The sequence below is a fragment of the Lampetra fluviatilis genome, chromosome 63 (genome assembly GCF_964198595.1).
Source record: "Lampetra fluviatilis chromosome 63, kcLamFluv1.1, whole genome shotgun sequence".
NCBI classification, from domain to species: domain Eukaryota; kingdom Metazoa; phylum Chordata; class Hyperoartia; order Petromyzontiformes; family Petromyzontidae; genus Lampetra; species Lampetra fluviatilis.
The window spans coordinates 4,951,287-4,960,411 of record NC_136337.1 but is presented as its reverse complement, the minus strand read 5'-3'; the positions used below and the strand labels follow the sequence as shown (position 1 = coordinate 4,960,411).

At 52.0% G+C, this 9,125-nt stretch overlaps 1 protein-coding gene across 1 annotated transcript in view; it reads left to right on the top strand.

The window, feature by feature from the left end:
* The first annotated feature begins 213 nt into the window (after window positions 1–213).
* LOC144951636 (protein CBFA2T1-like) overlaps window positions 214–9,125 on the top strand; it is a 54,277-nt gene continuing 45,365 nt past the window's right edge. The window contains exon 1 of the mRNA XM_078881927.1: window positions 214–609. The gene's annotated coding sequence lies outside the window, so the exon portion shown is untranslated. The remainder of the gene's footprint in view (window positions 610–9,125) is intronic.

The window sequence follows — 9,125 nt, the reverse complement described above, 5'->3', positions numbered from 1 at the left end:
GCACCACCGCTCCCCATTCACACACACACGACACACACACATTCACACACACACGACACACACACATTCACACACACACACGCGCGCAGGCAAACACTTCCCCCACCCACCCAACCAGCATCTCCCCCACCCCCCTCTCGCTCTCTCCCCGGCTGTACGAGCATCACACACGACACGCACATTCACAGCAGCGCACGGCTCGCGCTCCCAGCATTGGCTTACGCGGTCTCTTCTCGCTCCACCACCACCACCACCCACCACCAACCAACCACCACAACCACCAACCAACTGTCACCTCCACGTTCTTCTCCTCTTCCGGACGGTGGACGGATGCCGCTACCAACACCACCACCACCAACAACAACAACAACAACCACCACCACCACCGTAGCGCCGTTCGTTAAAGAGTGATGTGGCATCGCGTGCGTCAGCGCGTGGCAGTCCAGAAGCAGCGAAAACAGCAGCAGAAGCAGCAGCAGCAGAAGAAGCAGCAGCCACCGGTTCCATCAGTCCAAGGCAACAGCCACCACCGCTGCTGCTGCCACGGTCACGCGGTGATCCTGGCCGGCTGGTTGTGACGAGGAGGCCCGGGGTCACTGTGTGGGGGAGGTTGGTTGGAGACGAGCTGCTGGGTGGTTTATACCGCGGTGGCTTTACCGGCTCCCTGTGTGGTTGCCGACAGAGCGAGCGAGGCGAGGCGAGGGGAGGAGAGAGAGAGGGGCAGAGAGAGACGAGAGGAAGAACTCGGGGGGGCGGGGGTGAGCAGGGTTTGGTTTGATGGGAGCTTCGGCCCGCGCTGCGAATTTTCATTTCTGGGAGTCGATCGAGCTGAGATGTGAGAGCCGCCGATGACCGAGCGAGTGACCGAGTGACCTTGCTGGTTGCCGAGCGTGGAGGCGGCCGTGACCGGGACGGGAGATTTAAAACCGAAGCCTTTGCTTAATAATAATACTAAGAAGAAGCCGAGCAACCTTGGAGGACTGCCTGAGGAGTGGTGGGAGCTGGGGGAGGGGGGAGAGGTGATGAAGTTGGGGGTGAGTGGGCAAAGAAAAGCGACGAAGATCAATCCCAAGGATTTCTCTCTTTCGATTCTAGATTGTGTTTGCTTGTTAGCGATTTTTTTTTTGGCTTTCGGCTTAAATGCAAAAAGCGACTGCAACGACGACTCGTGGGATGAAGCGTGAATAGTCGGGTAAGTCCTGAGTGACCGGTGATCCCCCCCTCCCAATACCCTCGACCCTCCCCCCTGAACGCCCCCCCCCCAGCCCCCCCCCTCCCCTCCCGTCGTACAACCCAAGCTGACCTTCGTTTGAATCTTAATATTTTACTAGGTTATTTAATTTTAGTGTGTCCTTCTCCTGATTTTCAGGCTTGCTTGCCGTGCCATCGCATTCGCAGCACCACGTCTGTTGACCACTCATTGATATGCAAATTTGTTTCTCTAACCCTCCTCCCTCTCTCTGCCTCCGCCCCCCCCCTCTGTCTATTTAAGGCCACCACACAGAGACGATCACCCCTCTCTGTTACCTGTGTTGCTCTCGCTATGTATCTTGGTGATATCTGTCTGCTAATATGTCTGTCTATAGTTTTCTGGTTAGATTTTATGTCGCTATTTCATTATACCTGATGATTATTGCTTGTGTTGCAATCGAAACGTCGTATTCTATTATTTAATTTAATTTATTATTTTATCTTTAGACGTGACTTAACCGAAAGAAACAAATAATAATACTTCGTTTGAATCTCCAGCCGCGCCAGCCACTGTCCGCGGTGCTGACGAAGCTGAATGATGACCTCTAAGATCTATGGTCTAATTCTAGATTTGAAGCTTTCGCGACTGCACGGATTCATATTCGTAGGTTTTTTTTCGGTAAAGTCACGTAGGTAAAAAAATTAAATTAATAAAAGTAAAATAAAAAATTAAATAAAATCACTACGTTTCGGAGGCAACACAAGCTTCCGTCTTCAGGTGGAACCGTCACAGCACGATAGCTGTATCAAGTGGTCTAAGTCTGCGAGCAATCCTCGATGTTGACACCGCGTGTGATCCAGCCCCCTCCACCCAACCAGCCGCCCCGTCCGGTCTAGTTTGCTGTCCTTCCCCCGCACTTCCGATTAGCTCGGTGCGCTGCGTACGGTGCGAAAGAAGTTCAACACGCATGCAACATACGTGCGCGCAGACGCACGCCCGTGCGCGAACATGCTGCCGTTTACTTGGCCATTGGTGTGCTGCTTTGCGTAACATCATCATCATCACCACCACCACCATCATCATCAACAACAACAACAAAAAGGCGTAGGTTCCCCCCCGTATAGGCTCCAACGACTGTTGGGGCAAGTGCTGTTAGCGAGATGGCACCAATGTGCGGATCATCGAAAGGCGTTCCGAGAAACGATGACGTCTCTGAAAATGCTCGAGGGCCACTGAAGATTGAAACCGCGGGTGATCTGAGATTCCACTGATAACGAGGTCCGTTTGTAAAAAAAATTTCGCGGATAATAAGTGAGTTTTCGCGGATAGGCATGCTTGCAGATGAGATGCTTTGTCGAGCCAGGCCGGACGAGTGTGTAAAGTCAAGCCGTGATCAATGCGATCACCGCTCAACCGGCTTGCGTGCGATACCCATCAGATCTTCAGACGCTACTCAAGGTTGAGCCGCGGCCATCACTCGGATGGGATGATCGACCGGACTGCCGTGGGAATATCCCAGCCTGCCGCTGCATCTGTGCGCTGCAAAGTGGCTAAGAGATGGAATTTATCGCGGCGGATTCCTGAATCTATCCGTGTGGATCTTAGGGACCGTCATGCCCCCCCCCCATCTACCCTCTCTCTCTCTCTGGTAAAGGTCTCGAGTCTCGGCAGCGATGCTCGCCTGGCTAAACGTCGGCTGCGATTAACACCGTAGCCAAATCGTCCCTAACGCCTCTCGTGCAAGGCCCTACAATGCGGTCACAGCTGAACCAGCGTGGGTGCAATACCCATCAGATCTTCAGACGCTACTCGAGGTTGAGGCGCGGCCTTCACTTGGATGGGATGATGGCCAGCACCACGCCTCTTGCTAGCGGCACTTGCCCCAGCACTCTGTGCAGGCTACACGGGGGATCTTTGCCTTTGACGTGCACCCTCGCCGCAAACTGACTGCGTTTTTTTTAAGATCAGTGGAAACAAGAAGATGCTCGGTGTATTCGGCACTTTGCTTCGTTCATCATTTCGTAAAAAAATTGTTTTTAACTTTGCTTTATGTAAAACCCCCACCTCTTGCCCACTCTCTCGCTCACTCTCTCGCTCACTCTCTCGGTCACTCTCTCGCTCACTCTCTCGGTCACTCTCTCGCTCACTCTCTCGGTCACTCTCTCGCTCACTCTCTCGGTCACTCTCTCGCTCACTCTCTCGCTCACTCTCTCGGTCACTCTCTCGCTCACTCTCTCGGTTACTCTCTCGCTCACTCTCTCGGTCACTCTCTCGCTCACTCTCTCGGTCACTCTCTCGCTCACTCTCTCGCTCACTCTCTCGCTCACTCTCTCGGTCACTCTCTGGCTCACTCTCTCGGTCACTCTCTCGCTCACTCTCTCGCTCACTCTCTCGGTCACTCTCTCGCTCACTCTCTCGCTCACTCTCTCGCTCACTCTCTCGGTCACTCTCTCGCTCACTCTCTCGGTTACTCTCTCGCTCACTCTCTCGGTCACTCTCTCGCTCACTCTCTCGGTCACTCTCTCGCTCACTCTCTCGCTCACTCTCTCGCTCACTCTCTCGGTCACTCTCTGGCTCACTCTCTCGGTCACTCTCTCGCTCACTCTCTCGCTCATTCTCTCGCTCACTCTCTCGCTCTCTCTCGTTCTGCACGCAGCCCTTCTTGCAGTCCGACGGCCTCCGACGGGTATAGCTCATATCAGCATGCCCATTCAGCCACCGACCTCAGCACAGCTTAGGGACGGTGCCGTGCTGGTGGCATACCCATGCAAACGGCGAACCCAACACGTCCCGAAGAATTTGAACGATGAGGCCATCCATCGTAACAATAACAATCAGCAGTGGCAGTGGCATCACTTACGCGTGACTGATGCTGGCAGCGGTTGCTGGCCGGTATCGGTGTAGCCAACTCCGATGTTCATGGGGTGGTCTCCAGTGTGTGTGTATGTGCGGTGGCACTGAGTTGAGTGCACTCTCAGAATAAAGTCGATAAATCGATGCCCTCTATTTGACCGCGCGAGGCAACTGATCGCAAGACATTATCTCCCGCTTGGCAGGCCCAAGCTGCATCGCTCGGCAGTGATTTGCGAGCACGCTTGTTTCCATGCGTGCGCGTTACGCGTGTGTATGTTGAACTTCTTTCGCGCCGTACGTGTTGATCGGATGGTAACGGGAGAGAGGGGGGGGTGGACGGCAAACTAAACACAACAACAAGCAGATGTTGATTTAAAGCTTTCGTGACTGCAGGGATTCATATGTTTGGTTGTTTCGGTAAAGTCACGTAGAAGGGAAATACACCTGATGACGATTGCTTGTGTTGCAGTCGAAACGTCGTGAGAATTTTGTATTGTTTTATATTTATATTATTTTATTATTTCCCTTCTACGTGACTTTACCGAAAGAACCAATAATACAACATCAAGCAGTACTCAAGGAATGAGATTTCAATCTGAACGATTTAAAAGCGGGCCCACGGTGGCAGTACGTTGACTACCTCGCCTGGTTTACAGGAGGTCGTGGGTTCGATTCCGACCCTGACGCCTGCTGCTGTATATTTGGTGTTTGCGTGTCTTTCTCTCTCATCATCATCACGGTGGCTAGGAGATGTTGACTACCTCGCCCGGTATACAGGAGGTCGTGGGTTCGATTCCGACCCTGACGCCTGCTGCTGTATATTTGGTGTTTGCGTGTCTTTCTCTCTCATCATCATCACGGTGGCTAGGAGATGTTGACTACCTCGCCCGGTATACAGGAGGTCGTGGGTTCGATTCCGACCCTGACGCCTGCTGCTGTATATTTGGAGCGTGCGTGTCTTTCTCTCTCATCATCATCACGGTGGCTAGGAGATGTTAACTACCTCGCCCGATATACAGGAGGTCGTGGGTTCGATTCCGACCCTGACGCCTGCTGCTGTATATTTGGTGTTTGCGTGTCTTTCTCTCTCATCATCATCACGGTGGCTAGGACATGTTGACTACCTCGCCCGGTATACAGGAGGTCGTGGGTTCAATTCCGACCCTGACTCCTGCTGTATATTTGGAGTTTGCCGCGTCTCTCCCTCTCCCCGTGGTCGCATGGATTCTTCTCCGGGTCTTCCGGTTTCTCCCTCCGCAATTAGAAATCGACGCGTTTAGAGTATTTGACGGATAGAAATATCCACGCGATAAGCCGCTTCGTTGTGCAATCATCTGTGGACAGGTCGGCGGGTTTCACACCGGTTTAACAAAAAAATAAATCGTTGATCGTTTTCAAAGTGTGCAGCTACCCAGTGGCGTCCAAATATCGGAACGGAAGAGCGCGTTCCAGACGGCCGCAGGAGCGCATCTGAAAGCGTTGCGCGGTGACCACCGCCTTCGCTATGACTGACACGCAGGCCCGTTGCTTTCACGCGATCTGAGCCCAACAACCTAAGCTGTGGATGGCGTTGATTGCGACCGCCCGCGTGTTAAACCGTGGTGGGCTGGTTTGGTCGCTTTTTAAAATCCTTTATATTAAGTTCACTTGCTTGCTTGCTTAGGACCGTTCAAATCTTTCGGTCGTTTTTTAACCCACTTCCCGTGATCCAATCGAGCTGACATTTTCCACACAGACTCGTTGTGCGTGACAATTAATGTTCCTGAAATTTTTTTTCCAAAATTTTACACTTTTTAGGACAAAAATATTATATTTAATTACCAATTGCTTAATGCTGCCATGCAATCATCTGACCCATAGGTGGCAGCCATCTCAAGCCAGAGGACGAGAGGACTCTAGCCGCCACGCATATAAAGGATTTATAGTGAAAAACTTTGTTTTTACGGGTTATACTTGTTAAGATTTCCGCTTCTTTTCGAGGCGAGCGCCGTCCTGGAGTCGAACCGATTCCCCTCGCTCCGATGAGCATCGAGGCACCGGCGCGTACCTGCTGCTTTACCCAGCGAAGGAAATTCCACATTCCTATGGCGGGAGGGGGGTGGGGGTTGTCGGGGCGGAGTTTATCGATGGGTGGATAGCGCTGGGAGGGATGATGATGATGATGTCGATGATGATGATGATGGCGATGATGATGGCAATGATATAGTAGTAGGTTTTTACCCTTTTAAACTGGTACAAAACTGACACCTTTATTCAAGGCATCATGTTTGCAATGACCACAACACAAGTAGTCAAAAAGCAAACAACAAGAAGCAACTCTGATAATGATAATAATATGCACTGTCCTTGAAGTTGATTGGTCCACACCCGAGACGGCTTTCTTTAGAGCCTAGTCCCCATTGGTGTTGGACCAGATGACACCAGAAGGCGTACAACTCAAACACAGTGCAATATCAGAGTCTTGAGAGCTCGGGGTAAGCATTTACACTATGAGATCTCTTTTACCAGTGGCAAAATATAGTAGTAGGTTTTTACCCTTTTAAACTGGTACAAAACTGACACCTTTATTCATGGCAATGATGTTGGTGCGGCTGAGTCAACCCCAGTCGGGATTTGAACTCGCGATGTGAACCCCCGTGTGCTTCGGCACTCTCCCGTGGTCGCGCAAACGTGAGCAGCTCGTCACGAGTTGGCCTCGAAGGGCCTTTCACGAGTTGGCCTCGAAGGGCCTTTCACGAGAGGCGTTGGCGACGATTTGTATGCCTTGCACTGGCGGTCGTCACCTCGACGACCATGCACCGTCAATAGCAGCGACGTTGAGCCAGGCAAGCATCGCTGCCGAGTCTCGAGAGAGGGTGGTGGTGGTGGTGGGGGGGAGAAAGCACGACTCTCCCAAAGATCCACACGGATAGATTCAGGAATCCGCCGTTATAATTTTTTTATCTCAGTCCGCTCTATCATCCCGTCCAAGTGATGGCCGGGGATCAACCTCGCGTTGCGTGTGGAGATCTGATGGATATCGTACGCAAGATGGTTGAGCGGTGACCGCGTTGATCACGGCTTGACTTTACACACTCATCCGACCTGGTTCGCTGTGGCTGTACTAGACATAGCATCTCATTAGCAAGCATGGTATCCGCGAAAACTCTCTTTTATCCGCGAAAAAAAATGCAAACGAACCTCATTATCCGTGGAATCTCCCGTCACCCGCGGCTCGAATCTTCCAGAATTTTCAGAGATGTCCTTGTTTCTCGGAACGCCTTCCGATAATCCGCACATCCCGTGCGCCGTGCCGGCCTTCGTTAGGTAGCTACTCGCTAACAGCACTTGCCCCAAAGGTATGTTCAGGCTACGCGGTGTATCTTTGTCTTTGTGCGTGTACGTGGACGGTGCTGGCCACCCACCCCCTCGTGTACCGGCTTTCATTAGGTGCTAATTCGCTAACAGCACTTGCCCCAAAGGCCTGTTACAGCAATATGGGTGAACTTTGTCTTTGTGCGTGTGTGTGTTATGCCCTCCATTCCCTATGATTGCGAAACGTATGAAACATTTAGGCTGGCATGCCTACAATCGTTTAAACACTCTCCATCATGGGTGAGCTCCTTCGGCAGGCGAGGCTGTTTTGGCTGGGTTACATCGCCCGCATGCCCATCCACCGCATGCCCAAGCAGCTTCTGTTTGGCCGGATAGAGGGGGATAAACGGGTGCCACACGGGCTAGAGAAGAGATGGAGTGATGTGGTAGGGGAGGATGTGGAGCTGAGCGGACTTGCCGATGAGCGGTACCAGCGGTGTCAAGATCGGCCTCTGTGCAGGAGGCTGAAGGAGGCTCGTGAAGGACGCTGCTACTGGGCAGTTGGAGGCAGTTGCCTTCCAGCAACAACGGTGGGTAGAGGAGCGACGCTCACAACAACGAGCGGAGTGCTTGGGCGGCTAAAACACAGCGAGTTGACACAGTGTGGGGCAGTACAGCTGGTGCCGATGTTGTGTGCGTCTCACCTGCCCTCTACTGGAGCCAGGTCGACTGGTCCTCAAGTGAGTACCTGGTGCGGTGTGTAAAACATCGACACTGGGGAGACAAAGGCGGTCGGGCGTGGCGCTGGCCATCCACGCTCTCACTACTAACCTGCCGACCTAAGTTCGATTCCAGGACTGTCCCGAGGTTCATGCGGTACGAATTCGGCGACTCGAGATCGATTCGCGCTCATGGCCAACTTTGGGTGGCAAAATGCCTGAATCAATCGCGGGCCGTCGCGTGGGACAACTCCAGATGCGGTGCGTATTGAACATCTCCAGTGGGAAGACAAAGGCGACGGGGCGTTCAAGTTCAAGTTCATTTATTAGGTATAGTCCTGTGAGCCATTCGGCTCTTGAATCGGGTGCAACCGCAACAAACAAAAAACAAAAACATGAACAAAAACATCTTGAATTGCAAACAGAAAATCCAAGAAAAGACAGCAAAATATTGCAGAAAAAAGCACCGTACACCAAAGCTGTGTGCAAAAATCCCAGTGGGATGCAAGTCAAACAACACTCGACTCCACGTGCATTGCGACGTCCTTCCGTAAGTGCGGCTCGCTCAACCGGCACTTCCGTCAATTTTCTTTGCCAGATAAGGGCCCACCCGCGGTATACGCAGCTAGTTTTCAGAAGCGACCCGGCCGCAAATAACGAAGTGGCTCGTTAGCACGCGCACATTCGTAGCGGCTAAAATAAGTCCAAAACGCGTGGTTTGTTCATTCTCGACGTGGACGGGAGGGGGGGTGGGGGAAAAGAAAATCGGAGGATTCTAGATTTGAAGCTTTCGTGACTGCAAGGATTCATACTCTTAGGTTGTTTCGGTAAAGTCACGAAGGTGAAATAAACGTCGTGTGCTTGGTTCTTTCGGTAAAGTCACATAGAAGGAAAATAATAAAAATAAAACATAATAAAATAATTCTCACGACGTTTCGGCCACAACTGCAAGCAGCCGTCCTCAGGTGAAGAACAGGTCAGTCTCATTCAGACGCTGTCTTTCCGACAGACCTGTTCTTCACCTGAGGACGGCTGCTTGCAGTTGTGGCCGAAACGTCGTGAGAATT